We start from the raw sequence: 18,728 nt of genomic DNA on the forward strand, positions 1-18,728 counted from the left end.
AAAAGCAGCCTTACACCAGAGCTCAGTGTAAACTGCTGCAAACGCCTCAGACCTCTGTGAAGAACCTTATTCCCTAATATTTTGTGATTAACAGGAGACCTGGCAGAAAGGAATAGAAAAGGATTGGACTTAAATTCATGGTTCCTGTTTAATTTACACTTAATTTGATAGTGAGGAAAGAGAGTAAACAAGTCTCATATCTAATGCACCAAAACTGCCACTGGGGCTGATGTGTGTTTGCTCACACAACAGTGACACAACTGTGCACACCCTGAGGCAGGGACGAGCAACCCAGGCAATGGCTTGGGTTGGGTGGTGGTTCCCCATCCCTGATACCCAGCCACGATCGCTGTCTGCACGGCTCCTGACTCAAAGCAGTTAAACCAAGCACCATGATACAGATCTGCCCCCGGGTAGGTGCAGCTTTACGTTGTCAGCACCATGCTGTGGCTGCAGGGACAGCCAGGTTGGTTGGGACCCATCAGCTTCTTGAGGGCTGTGGCTCAGAAGAAGCACAGCCCCAGCTGAGCTCGCTGCTGCACTGCCCAGGTCTGCATGCCTCTCCTCCATGTAGGAGGCCAGAGACGCAGCTCCAGGTTACAAACAAGCACAAGGAACACCATAAGACATGCTGCCCCTGTTGTAATAATGACAATACAGGAGGAAGATGGAACTGGAAAATGGAACGTGTGCATGGTGGGTTTGGAATGTCTCCAGAGAGGAAAACTCCACACCCCCGTTGGGCAGCCTGTGCCAGGGCTCTGACACCCTCAGCATAAAGAAGTTCTTTCTCATGTAGAGATGACACTTGTTGTGCTTCAGTTTATGGCCATTGCTCCTTGTCCTGTCACTGGGCACCACTGAAAGGAGTCTGGCACCATCCTCCTGGCACCTGCCTTTGAGACACTGAATTGCACTGATGAGATCCCATCTCAGTCTGCTTTTCTCTGGACTAGCCAGGCCCAGCTCCCGCAATCCCTCCTCATCAGAGAGATGCCTCAGACCCCTGAGCATCCCTGTGGCCCTAACACAGGGCCAGCATTTATGCTGGAGACAGCCCAAAACCTCCAACACTTCCATGAGCATTCACCTCCTGCCATGCTCCTGTATCAACCCTCCTTCCTGTCCCCATGGTTCAGGTACACAGCACCAACCCCATGCAGAGCAGCTTCACTTCCACTGAGGGGAACAATGCCCAAAGTGCTCAGAGCGAGCTCAGCAATGGCAGAAAATTCCCTTCTGCAGAGATTAACAAAGGGAGGTTTCGAAATCTGCGCTGCCGAGTCTGAACTTTCAGCTTTTTCCAGCTTGGCTGGATGCGACTGGTTTGGGTTTAAATGTTTCAGTGAATTAACGAGTGAGGTTGTTAATGCAAAACATTCACCAGCATCGTGCCAAGGACCCCGCTTACAACATTAATTCCTGTGACCTTCTGCAAACCTCGCCTAGAAACAGCCACCGGGCAGCACCATGGACCAGGCAGACCCGCTCTGCCCCAGCCCAGCCCAGCTGGTGGTGCCCAGCGCTCCACCACGGCTCTGGTGCTCAATGCAGCTCTGCTGAAGAGCGAATGCTCAGCTTCAAACAGGAAAACATCAGCAATCAGCACCAAAACAGAAGTAAAATAACAGTTTTCGCAGCACTTTGGGTGCCTGCAAGGCAGGCAGACATACTCCCTAGTTCAGAGACAAAGTTGATTTTTCTGTCTTATACAAAGCCAAGCACAATATTGGCACTTCAAAGAACAGAAGTTTAGGTTTTAAGTTGAAACTCAGCAGGCCCTGGCTGATAGCAAATTATAAGGGGGGCAAGGGAAAAATAGAAAACCAATCAAAATTGGGGATAAGAAGTTGATGTTTGAGAGTTTTTGTCTCTCCCCTTTAGGGTCTACCTCCAGCCAGGCCTGGAGATACAGCTTTGGAAGTCCACAGATCCCTTCCCAACTCCCCACTAGTAATCAGCGAGTAAAGGCCAGTAAATTGTGAGATCCCTAGGGCCAGCATCAAGGAGTCGTGCCCTTGGAGTACCCAACCCGAGGGCTGAGCCACCTTCCCCTTCCCAGTGCCAAGCTGGTGCCAGCTCAGCCTGGCGCCGGGAGCATTCACCTGGGTGCTGGGGAGAGGAGGAAGAACAGGTCCATGCAGCAGTGAGTGCAGGCACATGTGGGGCACAGCCCCACAACTGCCCCTGTGCCAGCCACGGCAGTCCTGCGGCTCTTCCTCTTGCACTGCATTAGCATCTGTTCTGCATTTGGAGTCTGATCATGAGAAGTCATGGAGGAGTTTTACCAGTTTTACTCATTTATTGCCAAAACGTGGCTGGTGTGGGCTGGCAGTGGAGAGGAAGGCTGGAGACTCCTGCACCTTCCAGGCTGAGGTGAGAACGGGCAAAGGCTTGTTCCCCAGCCAGGGGACCCAACCAGTTCTCACCTGGGTTTCATCACCATGGAACTGGAGTCACAGGCTTTGGTTACAGCAAAGGCACAAGGGGAGAGGGCATGCAGCAGCATCACCAATAGGCTTCAAGGATGCTATCCCCTGACAGGAACAGTGCAGCAATTGCTAATCCATCCCAGGCACATGCTATGTAGAGGGACACGCAACTCAGCAAAGACCTCCCCAGGCTACATCCCTGTGATTCAATATGGGCAGACACAGTTAGAGGGAACAGCCCACCTCTTCAGAGCAAATCCCAGCTTCCCGGGTGTGGATAGGACCTCTCTTGTAGCTGTGCCAGCACAGCTCTGTAACAGAGAAGGAAAGGCAAGATCTGGCAGGGCTGAGCTCCTCTGTTCCCAGCCTGCGGCTGCACATCCCAGTGTGCTGGAGTCCAGCATCCTCCCTGAGTAACACTGCAGAGCCTGCAGCTAGGAGGGAAGTCACGGGATGGGCCCATCTCCAGCAGCAGAGCATCACCCCAGCTCACACGGCACATCTCTGCTCCATGCCCTAGGGCTGGCACCAGAACCTGGTCCATAACCCAACACCAAGGCAGCGACACAATTCCATTGGAGTTTAACCCATACAGGGCTGCAAGTTCCCATGAGTGAGCAGTTAGTGAGATTCCCCCCCCTCCCCCCAAGCAGATTGCTGTGGCACTAACTCTGCAGGCACTCAAAACTCAGGTGCTCTCACAAGAAGAAGAAAAGCCACCAGAAACACAATAACCACCACCAGGCAAGAGGAGCTGCACAGGCAAGAAAAGCCTCTTCACATCTTATTATTTCACACTGCACAAATGTACAAACACACACACAAGTTTCAGCAGTTTTGAGCTTCCAGCAGCATCACAGCCAACGTTTGTACTAAGGAACAATTTCTCTCTATGTCCACTGGTCAGGGTGCTTTGTAGCTTAAGCCTGGCTTTGAAAACCCGGGCACAGTCTACAGGCAGGGGAAGCGGTTGACCGAACAATCGTATTCATTCTCCATTCCTTGGCAAACCCACAGTAGAAAAGTGTCCTTTCCATTTAGGCCAGTTAAACAGAGCTATTCATTAAAATCTCACCCTTCTACAAACTGCTCTAGTTCTCAATTTAAAATTTGCCTTGAAGAGAAGACCTCTCTCCTCTGCACCGCAGCACAATGCTCCTCATCGCCCTGCTTCAAGCCATCGCCCACTGTGGAGCTGGGTGTTCAGATTGCTCTGGTGCTTCCACAACAGCAGCAACTCGCCCTTGCAGTGTTACCTGGGCAGGGCTGGTGCTCTGCCTCAGCACTGGGGACTGATGGTAATTACCTCCTCTTTTTATTTCCAGTGGAGCACAGAGCAGAGCATGATGAAAGGCCAGAAAGGGGCGGCTGAAACAGAACACCATTAGAGTATAAAAATAGGTCACTAGGATAATATAACCTTTAGACTATTGGCAAAGTGCCCCCTTCGAGACAAGCCTGCATGCTGTATTTCAGGAGAACGTCAGGAATAAAAACCTCCACACAACACACATCAAAACAAAACCACTGCTCATCCCTCGGAGCTTTGCGTGCTTCTGTTTGAACATCAATGACATTAATTCACTCCTTTTCCTCTGCTCTCATCTGTTTGATTGAGCACAAAATAAACCTTATGCAATCATACCATTAACATCCTCCAAAAAAATCATAATCTCTCTTGGCATAGAGGCTTCATTACAGATTTGCTCTGAGTTACACTACTTTAGGCGGGTTCATAGCTCCAGCATCCCAGGAACCTACCTCCACAGCTTCAAGCATCACATTCTGTCCGTGTGGCAGAACATTCTTGGCATTCCACCAAAGGAAAAGGTCCAGCAGACAGATAATCATCTCTTGACAGAGCCAGCTCCGAGGTTAATGCTACCAGCAGAGCACACCATATAGCATTAATGGAGCTACAAGAAGTCCCTCAGCTCAGTGGTATCTGGGTCCCTCACCACCTCGCACTCAGATGGTGAACACCAGTGGGGTGGTTCTGGCTGAACAGGACAGTATGAAGACACTGGTTACGTTGGTAAAGGCACACAAGCCTCCTGTGCCTTCTCTGGGAGGTTTTCTTCTTGCTTGCATTGCCAGGGATCTGTTTGTGACTGCAGCTTGATCAGAGGCACCTCCAACAGCCCCACACAGCTCAGGGGCATCTGCCACACCACGTTCCAACTTGCTGCATGCCTTGTGATCCCATGCTTACAGCTTATTATCCCCATCACCATTTAGGTAGGGCAAGAGCAAAGGGCTGCATCTGCAGCTTTGGCAGATAAAGCACATTTTGGAAGGCAGATGAAAAGGGATGGGTTCAACCTAAAATATACTTTCTTGTATATTTATACGCTGAAATTGCTGAAATGGCTCCAAGCCATAAAGCATTGGGGAGCTCAGAGTGAAACTTGCATTTCCCAACACAGAATGAGAACCAGAGGTAGATCTTGGCCCATGTTATACCTCTGGCAAGGGAACTCGAGTCCTTTAAAACCAGCAGGAAACACCTGGTCCAGCGGTGAGGGGTCCACAGATATGAGCACCCAGTGGCACAGAGCACCCAAACACCAGAGCCCACCAAGCTCCCAGTGCTGCTGCAGCCTGCCTGGTCCCAGGGAGTCATCCTGAGGGTCTGAGCTCGTGTTTCTGAAGCACTTCTGCTACCAGCCCCCCCTTCCAGGCCTGTACACACACCTCTGTATGAGAGACCCTATGTGGAGACCATCACCCCAAATTCAGGATCTAGCTGTTACCACATTTAGTGTTAAAGGAAAACCAGCTTTGATACCAGCACCGAAACGATCCCACTGCAGAACTACAAACCCAAAAGCCTAATAGAGGGTCAGACACTTTCTCACCATGCATCCAAGTCCCCTGTGCTTGCTAAACTCAGGCTGATCCCCAGCTACTGAGCGGCCAGGGAAGGGACAGACCCACAGCAACCCCAGGGAAATAGTGTCCAGAGCTTTAAAACAAGATGTTGGTGGCAAAGACTAAACCCAGCTACTAAATAGTACCAGACAGCAACAAAGGGCACTGGAGCTGATCCTCTGCAGTGCAGAGTGAGGCTAGGAGAGCTGCATCCCCTTCCCAGCTGAGCCCTGCTGGATTACTTCATCCCCCGTGCCCTTTGCAATACACTGGCTTCAGAAGCTGCATTACATTCTGGCTTAGCAGCAGCTCCCATTCCCCCACTGCAGTTGCTATAACCAAAAAGACAACTGCAAAATACTTGGGCTGGAAGCAAGGAAACAGGGTTTGGCAGGTCGGGACCGTGGATGATTTTTTTTCCATCCCTGCGGATCCCACTTCAGCGTCATCCTTTCAGAGCCCGAGCGCAGGCGATGGCTTTTGCAGCTTACCGGGTCCGCTGGTTTATGGCAATGTTTTTCTGCTCACTGAACTGGCTCATTCTTTGAGCAGAACAAACTGTTCCACGTTGAGGCAGGAGTTGGCTGTGTTTTAACAAAGGATTTTTCCCTTCTGACAGTGTTTTGCAAAAGACCCAAAAAAAGGAGTTTGAAGCCAAGTTACAAAAGGTCAGGAGAGGCGAGTCAAGCACTGGGTGTAGTTCCTGTATGTCACAGCCAGTCAAGGAAATGGGTGGGGAGAAGAGGAATGGCATTTCGAGCTGCAAGAATATGTATAAAGTGATATTAATGAGGAATGGGCTTTTGAATGAGGACAGCAAGTATGCAGGCACTGTAATTTCTGCTTTACAAGAGCAGGCTTGTTAGGTAGGCTGAGGTCTCTGCAATCATTTACCCATGTGAAGTATGCATTTGAGAGCATTCGAGTAGCACTAGTAGCAAGATAAAGGCCGTCTTATTTGCTTCCCCTCCCCAAGCTGATTTCAAGGAGCTGCCACACTCTCCTCTCCCCTCAGCCAAATGAATATTCAAAAGGCTTTTGCCAGTCAATCACCCACACAATGCTGGAGGAAAGAAATGCTGCACTGAGACCCCTGCGTGGGACTGGCACCTCATGCCCCTGCTCTGCTCTAGCATCCAGCATCCCAACTACTGTAAGGTGCTCATGCAAGGGGTTGCTGGTGCCATATCTGCACCTTTCCCATCCATGCAGCAGGACAACACTGCTGGAGCAGAGCTGTGAATGGAGGATGAGCATCCACCAGCCAGGGTCCCAGCCCTCCCCAGGACCTGAGAACAGATCTTCCCTCTCCTCTTCTAGAGGCTGGGACCACAGATGCTTTTAGTATTGGATGAACAGATTCCCAGTGAGGCCACACTCCCTGTTCAGTGCCAGGTAGGGTCAGGGTCTTCCTGTGCTATGCACAGTGCACAGGCAAACCAAGATGTCCAGCTCTGGCCTTGCAGATGTTGGAGGGAGGGGAGTCAAGGGGATCTGCACCAGTTGACAGTCATACCCAATACTCAAGCTTTTCCAGGCCTCTGAAGATCCCTGAATAGAAAGAAACCACCCACCACTGGAACACAGCCACTTTTGTGGCTGGAAGGGGCAGATGTTCAACCCCTTACAACAATGCAGCACAACAGTTGAGACTGTAAGCAACAAATGCTGAATCCACTTAAAAATGAAGAGGGAAATTAGGGACACCATCTAATTCTAGAACTACCATTTGGTCCTGATGCTTCCAGTTCACATACCTACACTGCAAGAGTGGCACAGGGTTTTCTTCCATTGCCTTAAATAGACAATACCATAGCCTAAAGCATTGAAACCACAAGAACTTCAGTAGTGTAAGGTCAGACTGGCAGTGCTCAGCTCCTTTGGCTGGAGCACCACCTTCCAAAGCAGTCCAGCTCCTTTACAGAACCTACATAAGTGACAGACTTCCAGAAGTGCCCACTTCCCAATAGGTCCTGCTGGCATAGAGTAGGGCAGACCATTAAGAGAGCTCAGAATCCCAACAGTAAGCCCTTTGCTGAGATGCCTGCTGAGAAGCCGAGCCTCAGAAGTTCTCCTCACCACACCAACACCAGGATGATATTTGAGAGCTGCCAAGAAGAGCAAGCATGGAGAACTACATCGCTCCTCCTTCCTTTCTCCAAAATACTCACCATTTCTTTTAGGATTGATAGGAAGGGAAGAATGGATTTGGGATGTTCTCTATGGGCAAGATCCAGGCATCCAAGTCCGGCACCTGCCAGCCACACACAGTCCTTGCCATTTGCTCTTTGCTTTGAAAACTGTATTTGTTCAGAGCCGTTTGTCAAGGCACCCTGCCCAGCAGAGTGCAGGGATACAGAACAAAGTTCAAGGGTTATTTGTGACATGAACTATGCTCGTCAGGACTCGGCTCTTCCCCCAGCTGCTCGGTGACACTTGGAATGGGTTGTCCTTACTGCAGAGTCATGATGTTTTCAGTGGAAAACTCGCCATCCTCCGTGGGTCAGCTGTGAGCTGAAAGAATCCCAGTTATTTTCTGCTGGAAGCTAAAGGAATTTCCTTACTCTCACAAGACAGACATTTAAAATCAGTTTCAAGTACAGTTGTGATAAACAAATCATGTTCTCCTTTCCTCACCTGGTTTTCTGTGTGGTTGGTAAACCATGCCTGCTGGTCCAACCAGCCTAACTCTCAGCTGAATTCATTCACAAGGGGAAATGAGGAAATCCAGCAAAGCCAGATCCCTGACTCCAGAGCTCTCATCCTTTGACACTCAACCCCCAGGGACCTGATTCTTTGAACACCATTTAACACCCCTCCAAACCCCAAGTATTTGGCTTTTTGCCCCTTCCTGTGAAGGGCAGAAGGTTGGGAGTTGGGTTGTCCCCTTCCTACAAGGGACAGGAGCACAGGACTTCAGCCCTCTGCCAACAGCTACCCAGTGCAGTCCTTGGTGGCAGGAAGACAAGCTCACCAGCCCAGCCCACCAGCCCTAATCAATAGCTGGGACAAAAACAGCTTCCAGCAGACTGATGAGGAATGCAAGAGGCTTTCTGAAACACTATGATGGCACAGAAACCGGGTTTGGGGCTTTGAACTTAGGTATCCAGCAAATCTTTGCTCAAAATCACAGAATCCCAGCCTGGTTTGTGTTGGAATGGACCTTAAAGCTCATCCAGCTCCAACCCCTGCCACGGGCAGGGACACCTTCCACTGGAGCAGCTTGCTCCAAGCCCCTGTGTCCAACCTGGCCTTGAACACTGCCAGGGATGGGGCAGCCACAGCTTCTCTGGGCACCCTGTGCCAGCGCCTCAGCACCCTCCCAGGGAAGAGCTTCTGCCTAAGAGCTCATCTCAGTCTCCCCTGTTCTGGCAGGTTCAAGCCATTCCCCTTGGCCTGTCCCTACAGGCCCTTGTCCCAAGCCCCTCTCCAGGTTTCCTGCAGCCCCTTTAGGCACTGGAGCTGCTCTGAGATCTCCCCTTCAGGAGCCTTCTCTTGTCCAGGCTGCCCCAGCCCAGCTCTCTCAGCCTGGCTCCAGAGCAGAGCTGCTCCAGCCCTCACAGCATCTCCATGGCCTTCTCTGGACTCACTCCAACAGCTCCACGTCCCTCTTGTGCTGCTGCCCCAGAGCTGGGTGCAGAACAATACTGATGGACTCAGGAATTTGTGGATCACAAGGCCTTGATATGAGGAGATTCTGTTAAAGACTCCAAGAGTGCTGGGGAATGGCTCCCTTGCCATGTATTACTCCACCCGTGCACTGCCAGCAATTACTAAGCCTCCACTCTGTATTCAAAGCTCTATACAATGGAGTTTATTATTTTTAAGCCTTGCAGACATCAATGTAGTGAACTTAAGAGAGCTATTTGGAAGATTAAGATACAAACACCACCATATTATTCAATTTAACTCCAACACTGAACACTTATTTCTGTAAAAAGTCACAGCTAATGCTACATTTCCAACTGTCAACAGAGACAAATACTTACAGCTTTAAGTCACATTGCAGCACAGCCGTGTAAACCAAATTTAGGAAATAAGAACTAGGAAATTACTATCATTATGCAACTAATGCCCAACTACTGCCAAACCATACTGAGCCTATCTCCAGGTCTTGGCCATAGGCTTCAAAAACACATGCATAGCAACTACAACCCAAGGAAAGCTTCACTTTCTGCACATGCATGAAGGTACCCATACATCCCCAACAGCTCCGTTAGCTGAGGTTTCTAAATACCTCATATGTTCACACAAGTCAAAGAGGGTTGTTAGCACCTCACCAGCTTGCCTGTGAAGGACAGTCCTGCAGGGGAGAGCAGCTCCAGAAGAACCCAACCCATGAATGCAGACATGTCCCAGGGCTTTCTAACAGCAGAGCTCACTGACAGCTGCTTGCTTTGCCCAAATCAGACATGCAGCAGGTGGCATAAAGGGGAGGAATGGGGGAAAGGATCTGTGCCTGTTTGCTGTCATCTGGAGAGCCAGTGCTGCATTTCACCCTCCTGAAATCATCCCATCCTTCACAAACCTGTGAGAGACAGACGAGGCTGGGTGCAGGATGAGCTGGATGGCAACAGCATCCTCCCATGGGAGTAAGGGAACAACCCAGGAATGAAATGAGAATCACTAAAAAAATACTAAAGTATCAGTTTGACCATTTGAAGGCTCTCATTTCACTGGAGCTGATTTCACTTGGAGCCTTTGGAGAAAAGCTGTCTTCAGGAATCTAGAATTTCCCAGCGCTTGAGCTGAACATGGAAAATTTCTCATTGCAGAGTGTACCATGGATAGCAAATATTCCTGATTTCCACCACCAAAAGCAGCACAGCCTATGTTATAGCCTCAGAGAAACAGAAGCAAGAGCTCCTCCTCCTTTTTCAGACAGAAGTGAAGGGTAGTCTCAAGACACCGGCCTAAATCATTCCTCCTCCTCATCAGCATGAGTCTGTATCATCAACTCTGAGATAACTCAGAAAACAGCAGGATAAACTCAACTGCAAGAGGAGTCAGTGCAGGGATGATCATGCAAAACTAACATCCTGTGTCAGCAGGCAGGCTGGAAATACAGGAGTGGGAGGACTGGCTGGCTCAGGGGCTTGGGAATGGCACGATGGAGCCTTTCATTCCTAGGACAGCAGCCCAAACCACAGTCATGGTAGCAGAATGTGGTCCTCCAGGCACCTGCTTCTTTCCTTGGGCTGGGAGAGAGCAGGCTTGGAAGCATCTTAACACTACCGCACTGAAACGACAGTGTGTCACAGTGGATAAAGCTCAGGGCAGCAGAACTCCCTCCAAACACAAGCTCATCATCACCTGCGGCAGAAGATGAGGTGAAGCGATGTCTGCAGCATGGGGGAGATGTGTTCTCAGTCTGCAGACTCATCTCTGATCAAGCCAGACGCAGACAAGGAAGCTTCACAGTGACACACACGCATGGGTAATATTCTGCAGATCAATCCCACCAGTCCTTGTGTGAAGCTGTTCCCAAGTGGCTGGGATCAGGCAGAACAGCTGACCAAGAAGGTTCATTAAACATCCCTGAAGCATTCACACACTGTGGAGATGTGGCCCTCAGTGACAGGGGTTAGTGGTGGCCTTGGCAGTGCTGGGGAGCAGTTGGACTTGATGAGCTTGAAGGTATTCTCCAACCTGGCTGATTCTATGATTAAGGGAGCTCTGCAGGGGTTAATGTAAAACCGTCTGTACCTTGCAGTGCGAGCTGGGGAGGTGGTTTCCAGCACTGCCCAAAGCACTGCAGAGCTCCGTGTAGCTGCTTTTGGGGTTCTCCTCAACCATTTGCTTCCCCATGGAAAGGACTCAGCACTCACTGTAGGCAGCACTCAAAATTCATGGGCAGCTGCTCCCATCAGTACTTTCATGCTCAAAACCAGGGCACAAGCCTCATCACTGGCAAGTGCTGGTGAGTGGTGAAAAGCTGCAAGTGAAGAAGACACCCTCAACCATGGGATTACTCACGCTGCCACCCTGGGCAAGGTCCCCTGGCATTGCAGCTCTGCACCAGCCAAGTGCTGCTCGTAGGAGGATATTCAGGTTACAGTGAGCAATGCAACAGTCGCCACCCTGGAGAGCATCCACGTGTTCTGAAACCATTCACCAGGGATCATCTGTGTTAGGAGATGGCTGCCAGCCACCTCCTCGCTGCCTGGCATCTTCTCCTCAGCCCTCCCTCCCCTGCCAGCAGTTATTCCTATGTTATCCTAGATTATCCTGCGAGACACTTGCTGAGCTTCCTCTCAGAGCAGTAAGATCCTGCAAGAGACAACTCAGAAGGCGCTTGGAAGCCACACGTTGTGTGATCTTCCATACATATGATGTGATCATACACATGATGTGATCATACACACACATGTCAGCCTGGAGCTCACCCTCCCCAGCATACAGAACGGCTTGAATGATTAAAAGACCCACAGCTTAGAGGCTTTGGTGCTTGGGAAGGCCAGGACAGGGATGAAAGCAAAGCTGCTGCCCAAGAGGGATGCGTTTTCTCGGCTGCTGGGCCATGCCCCTTGCACAGGGGATACAAATGTCATACAAGAGATACAGCAAAGCTGACAGCCCTGTCCCCAGGCTGCACTCTGCTGCTTTGGTGAGCTCCTCCTCAACAGGCTGCACAAGTCACTGAACCCAACTGCACAATCAGAGGCAGATATAGGCACCTGTATTCTCATTAGTCCTGGAAAGTCAGATATTCCCCAGGAGCACTTTCACCAACGTGCAAACACATCAAAGCCCATCTTCTGCCCCATCTCAAAGATGCTCATTTCTACCTGCTCAACCACAGCATTCCACACTGACTGGAGCTCTGTCACTGACACAGGGAAGGGGTCTCAGGTTCTCCCTGATTCATAGGCTTATCCCACAGGAATAGCAAGGAGTCTTCAGAGCACACTGTGGAAGCCAGAAAGCCTCATGACCCCCAGCTGTCTCCCTTTACAACTGGGAGGTTTCAGCATGTTTCAGGGATGCTGGGAAGCCTCTCCTGACATCTCAGAAGTGGTCAGAGGGGTGGTCAGCACTGCTGCCCTCACTGGGAAGGAAGAACTGAAGGGGTGAGTGGTGAAACCATCTGCCCAGATACCTCACATACGCTATGGAAAAGGGTATGGACTGCCTTCCCTCTGCCAAACTCCTGGTTGGAAGGGAAATGCTCTCTGGTGTGTTCCAGAAAGGGAAATGAGGCACAGAGCAATTTTAAATAACTTGCCCAAGGTTACAGGAAGCTCACAGCAAAGCAAGCAACTGAACCCAGACTGTGAGCCCCAGTCAAGGTATTTCATAGAATGGTTTTGTTGGAAGGGACCTTAAAGCTCATCCAGCTCCAACCCCTGCCACGGGCAGGGACACCTTCCACTGGAGCAGCTTGCTCCAAGCCCCTGTGTCCAACCTGGCCTTGAACACTGCCAGGGATGGGGCAGCCACAGCTTCTCTGGGCACCCTGTGCCAGCGCCTCAGCACCCTCCCAGGGAAGAGCTTCTGCCTAAGAGCTCATCTCAGTCTCCCCTGTTCTGGCAGGTTCAAGCCATTCCCCTTGGCCTGTCCCTACAGGCCCTTGTCCCAAGCCCCTCTCCAGGTTTCCTGCAGCCCCTTTAGGCACTGGAGCTGCTCTCAGGTCTCTCCTTCAGGAGCCTTCTCTTGTCCAGGCTGCCCCAGCCCAGCTCTCTCAGCCTGGCTCCAGAGCAGAGCTGCTCCAGCCCTCACAGCATCTTTATCAGAAAACATACTTTTAATGGGTCACCTTTAGTCAGAAACCCTCCCAGTTTGCATTCACAAGCACTGCCAAGAGGTTCTGCTGAATTATACTGGCACAGAATTATTACAGGTTTCCTGCCCAAACTCAAAGGGTTGTTTTGGAAATAAAATGGGGCTTGCCTCATGGCTGGTGCTGCTGAGCTGACACCTCCCCAGGGCTGCACAGAGCTCAACCACCAAAGTGCTTGTAAAGCTCCAGGTCAAGCAGGGACATAAGAAGTTGTCTCTCCTCTGCAGTTAATGGCTTTGAGTTGAACAGTGGCCTGTAGTGAATCAAAGTTCACCAGCTCCCAAGTTTCACCTTCCAGTTGCATATTCATTCATAAATACCTCTGCATGAAACAGAATACTGCCTTAACACTGAGCCATGCACCAAAAAGCCTTTCCCTTCACATGAGGCCTCTCCTTGAGCCTGGTGTGCATTAGCTTGTGTTGCTACAAAAACAACCAAATGGCCTTTATCCAGCTTTCATGGGCCGTGGGCACAGTTCCTTTCCTTCCTAATGAAAACCTGCCTACAGCATCTCTCAGTATTGCAGCCTTCCATACCTCAGGGTACCCTCACCATGCACAGCAGGCTGAAGGCATCTCAGCATCCTGGCTGGGTGCTCCTGTGAGTCTGCAGTGTGGGGACACTGTCAGCAGTGACACCCCCCATGTACCTCAGTGCCTTCCTGGGGGCCTCATCTCACACACAGAGCCAAGAGGAACAGCAGAGCCTGGGCTGCAGCATCCCCCCATGCCCCAGAGTGACTCCAGCATGGGGAGAAGCTCTTGCAACTGGCAACAGGAACAGCAAACCCAAATCCTTCTATAGACAGATGCAATTCTTAATGCAGAGTCAATCAGACCACATCTGTGGCTATTGACAGCACTCAGATCACTTCCAGCTGATGACAAACAGTGAAAGTGTTGGGCAATAGGTTTGGAAAGGGCCATGCAGGATGGAATTTGTCTTTCATGCAATACAATGTGGGCTGAACTGGGGGGGAGTCAAAGCAGTCAGTGCAGGTCTAGCCAAGAAGTTTATGCAGTGTTTAAGCATCCAGGGGCCTCATCTTCCTGAGTACAAGCAATTCAATTTGTCACATATATGATATTGCATGAGTGTCCCAGGCAGACAGGTCTGTCAGAAGTAAGAGTACGAAGCGAGGGATAAGGGGAAGGGATGGAAGGGCATCAGGTGAAAGCTGGGAAGAGCTACACGTACTGATTGGGGAGATAGGAGAATGAAAATGGGGGTAAAGCCCTGTGGTGAGACCCCAGAAGAAGCTCCACTACTCCATGCTTAGGACTACGGCTGCCTGCCTGGAGCATGATGAGCACTGCTCAGTGCTCACCCCAACCATCACCTTCCAAGGGAGCATCAGATGCCACTGGCTCTATAGGGGAGAGAAAAAAAGGAAAGAAAAGAGGAAACCAACAAACAAGCAATAAAAACAACCAAAAGGGAGAACTTCACCTCCAATAAGAGGAAAAAACCACTACTACCAAAAAACCCCAAACCCTCAGAAAGCCCAAGCACCTCTGAATTACATGGATAAAGCACAGTTTTGCTGTCAAAGCCTTTGAGCAGGGAATGCTGCACTTTGTGCTCTGCTGCAGACTTGCAGGTGAACATTTGCTAACAAGAATTTCTCTTCAGGTGGGGAAACGAAATACATCTTGTCCCCATCTCTTCCCTACTGGCTGCATAGCTACTGGGGGGACTGGCTGATGACAGCAGTGAGGATGACAACACTGCCCCAGCCCCTCTGGTGCTACAGCTGCTCTCTAGAAAACCTTTCCACCACTCCTGAACACCCAATGCACATAAACCCTGGTGAGGAGAAGGCTCAGTGCTGCAGCTGGGACCCAAGGTTACATGCAGAGCAGCCGGTGGTGTGAAAGCCTCACATGCTTTCTACACCCCGGCCTTCACTAACAACACACCACTGATGGGGATGTACCCCTCAGCCTCTGCAGAACCACCTCCAGCAGGTTATCAGCAATAAGGGCTGATAACACGAGCCCTACACACGTGGGCTGCAGGGGCATGATATCAACTATAGCAAAAACTTTCTTGCTTTGACACCTTATTCCTGCTTCCTCATGTTGCGGGAGTGCTCAGTGGCCTCAGTCAAGCCAGCATCTGCCCCGTAAACCTTGGGCTGGAGAAGTGCATTTGCACATGCGTGGCTACCTCTCTGCAGAGCCTGTCACCAGCAGCTCACACCTTTACAGAACAAATACATTATATTATATAATATGGAATATTATATATATTATCATTTATATTATATATGTAATATGTATATATATAATATATTGTATATAATATATTATCCTATATATATACTATTCTATAATATAGAATATTATCTATAAGGAATAAGTAAATGGTCAGGTTGGAGGAGAGGAAGGGCAGCAGTAGGGCGGGCAGGCTACGGAGAGCTCCTGCACCAGTGCTGGAGCCAAGCCACCGGCCAGGCACCACAGACACTGGTGTCCCTGGGTGCTGAGCTCTGCCTCCCAGAAGCCCAAACACCCTGGTCACAGTGCTGTGCATAGAGCAGGACCTCTGAAACCCCTGTTAACCTGAACAGAATTCAGGGCTGAGATTGATTCATAGGAAGGACGAAATCAAGAGGTAAAAATAACACTTCCAACACACCAGTGACATTCCGAGCCCTCAATCCAACACTATTTACAGGCCAAGAGCATTCCTCGCTGCTCTTACCTTCATCTGAGTCAGTGGGTGCTTTGGAGGAGCTTGTCTGAAGGCAACAGGAAGCCCAAGGAGCAGCTGAGCCCAAGAACTGGGATTGCAGGAGAAGTTAAATCTGAAGGGAAAACTGAGCCCAGTTCACTAGGTTTTGGTCCAAAATCCAAGCACTGAAGGTTGAAAACTGAAAACATTTCCTCTCCGAATGCACTAAATTCCTGTTTTCCTATTTCAAAGTTTTCTACATGCTTCAGCATCCAAAATTGCACTTCCCAAATGCACTGCAGGAATGGGGTGCTGTAAACAGTTTTACAACAAGGAAGGTTAACACACAGCATATTTTCCCCACTGCTTCAAAACATCCTGCAAGCTTGGCAAGCAGGAAGTCTATTTAAACACAGAATTTACTATTATTTATTTATGATTTACTATTTATTGTTAACTAATTATTTGCTATTTATTACATATTATTCCCTATTCTTTATTTCAGCAAGCAGGAAAGAGTCTAAAAATCTAAGGTGGGGAAGAATCAGCTCACCCAGACCATGAACAGGTTTGCTTTGCATTTTCAGCCCAAGAGGAGAGCAAGGCAGGCGATGTGCTTGCTGATGCACACAACAGCAGCATCAGTTTAAAGCAAATGAACTGGGAGGGAGAGGGCATCAGAGGAGGGTGATGGGGAGAGAAAGCGGCCGAGGCCCTAAGAAGATACTGGAAAGCCTCCATGTGCCACACAGGACTGTGGCATGCTGCTACAGAGCCATGAGCTGTCTCTGGTGCAAGCCCTTGAGTAATAAAGGACATGATTTCTGTAGATGCAACACACAGGAATCCTTCCCACCCACCCAGTGACCCTCCACACAGAGCATCCTAATGCATTATCTTTCCACCAAAGGATATGAAACTGAATTTTCTTCTCCCTTCTCTCCCTCCTAACAGAGCCCGACCCTGTTCACCAAGGCAGAGGGAAGCTACAACAGCTTTACCCTCTTCTTCCTACTGAATTCTCTGCCATGGTAACACAACCCAGGCATGGCAACACTCACTGCCTTTGTAAGATCATTGCCATGAGGGATTTGAGGACCCACCACTAACTGAGGCCAGCTCTCAGGAGGCCAAGGGTGCACATGGATCCCACCACATCATGTGCTACACCAGGGTCCATCAGGTTATTCCTACCACTTTAACAGCCTGGATGTAGCCTGCACAACTGGAAATGTGCCAGGAAAGCTACAGCAAACACAGAATCGCGGCATGGTTTGGGCTGGAAGGGACCTTAAAGCTCATCCAGGTCCAATCCCCTGTCACATCCAGCCAGGCCTGGAATGTCTCCAGGGATGTTGCATAAATTGCTTCCTTCTTAGGGGCACCTAGAGTAGAACCCCAGACCTGTACCCACCATGGGGCAGAGCAGGGCTCAAAGGTTAATGCAGCAAACCACTGTATTAGCACTGATTTCAGGCATGGGGCTAGAACAGCCTTAATCCTGCAATCTCTGCCCAGGCTGCACAAGGCAGGATGGAACATGGCACGTAGAGCACCCGGAGCCCACGGTGGCAACAGTGACCTACCTGCACGAGGGACCACATCCTCGGCCTGTCCTTCTCCAGCTCCTCTTCCACACTCCCAGGCATCTTTAAAGTGCTTCAGTTGCTGCAGCTGCGCCAGGATTCAGGGCTGGAAGAAAGGACACACCACAAATCACTGCTGTGCCTCTGAAGGAGGAGATCCTTGCTTAGGAAAGGAAAGAAGTAAACCCAAACCACTGATCAGCTCTGTGCATCTCCCAGTTCTTACTATTGACCCTGCCATGCTTCCACAGTGCATCCTCACTGGAGCATCCCAAAACACACACCTTGGATATTCTTTTTCCCTACTCATTAAGCAAAGACATCATTTATTAGAAGCTAACCAAGCGGGCTGAATTAACCACTGAATTGCTCCCAACCTGGTATAAGAGGACAAACCTCCTGGATACAGCTCCCAGCTCCTGGTTACACGAGTGGAAACCTCCACCGGCCAAGGTATTCAGAGCAGCAATCACAGCCCCCGAGTGACACCACTGCAGCTGGCAGCTATATATAACCTGCAGCTCTGCTTGGAGCTGGGGGCTGCTTCTCTGCCCTTCATTTTCCTCTGCTGCCATCCAGTCCCTGTTCCCTCACCCCAGAGAAGCAGCAGAACCAGCCCCAAGGCATTTCATAATGCTAACCTTAACCATCTAAATGGATAACCAGCCAAGTGGATTTCTGGGATGAAGTTGAGAGCCGGGAGAAAACAGCCCAATGGAAAACAAAGTCACCCTGGGAAAAGGTGAGCCAGAGGGTGGAAAATAGGAAAATGGGGTCATGATTCCTGAGGAAAGGAAAACTTGCACTTGTTTGCTGCAAGCACGGCCAGCGACAGGTTCTGCTCCCCCAGCAGCACGTCCCAAGTGTCTGTGCTGCAGCCAGCACATGCGCTCCTGTCCCCTAAGGTTCCCTTCTGTTGCTGTGCTGCTGAGGCTGGATCCTGCTCACCATACCCTGCACACAACCAGGGAGTCCGTTCGGTTCAAGAAAGTAACTAAAGTGATGGGGAGAGCTCACAGAATCACCAGCACCACTCAATCCCTCCAAACCCCTGCAGACACGAGGCTCCCACTCTGCTGTACCCACACAGACCAAACCCCAGGGGATGAGGAAGAAAAGAAGGGGGGAAAAAAGGCAAAGGAGCTGGGGGAGGGTTGAAGGATGTGCAAAGGTTTTCCCTCACTCAGGTGTCCCCATGCTCCCTGCTGCAGAGCCACTTGGGCACAGCTCCCCCAGACCCACAGCACTGGCTGCTGCACGGTGCCTGCTGCATGGTATCTTCCCAGTTTAATTGAGGGGAAATGCATAGCGAGCACAAAGCTGGGGCGAACTCAGACCCGAGTGTGGCAAATCCCAAGAAGAAATGCTTCAAATGCCTGC

The 18,728-nt window shown here is 50.3% G+C and overlaps 1 protein-coding gene across 1 annotated transcript in view; it reads right to left on the reverse strand.

Moving 5' to 3' along the window:
* Nucleotides 1-17,444, reverse strand: part of ZHX3 (zinc fingers and homeoboxes 3) — a 30,176-nt gene extending 12,732 nt beyond the window's left edge. Inside the window, exon 1 of the mRNA XM_034066804.1 lies at nt 17,349-17,444. The gene's annotated coding sequence lies outside the window, so the exon portion shown is untranslated. The remainder of the gene's footprint in view (nt 1-17,348) is intronic.
* Nucleotides 17,445-18,728: the final 1,284 nt, after the last annotated feature.

The sequence above is a fragment of the Melopsittacus undulatus genome, chromosome 10 (assembly GCF_012275295.1).
Source record: "Melopsittacus undulatus isolate bMelUnd1 chromosome 10, bMelUnd1.mat.Z, whole genome shotgun sequence".
Lineage (NCBI taxonomy): Eukaryota > Metazoa > Chordata > Aves > Psittaciformes > Psittaculidae > Melopsittacus > Melopsittacus undulatus.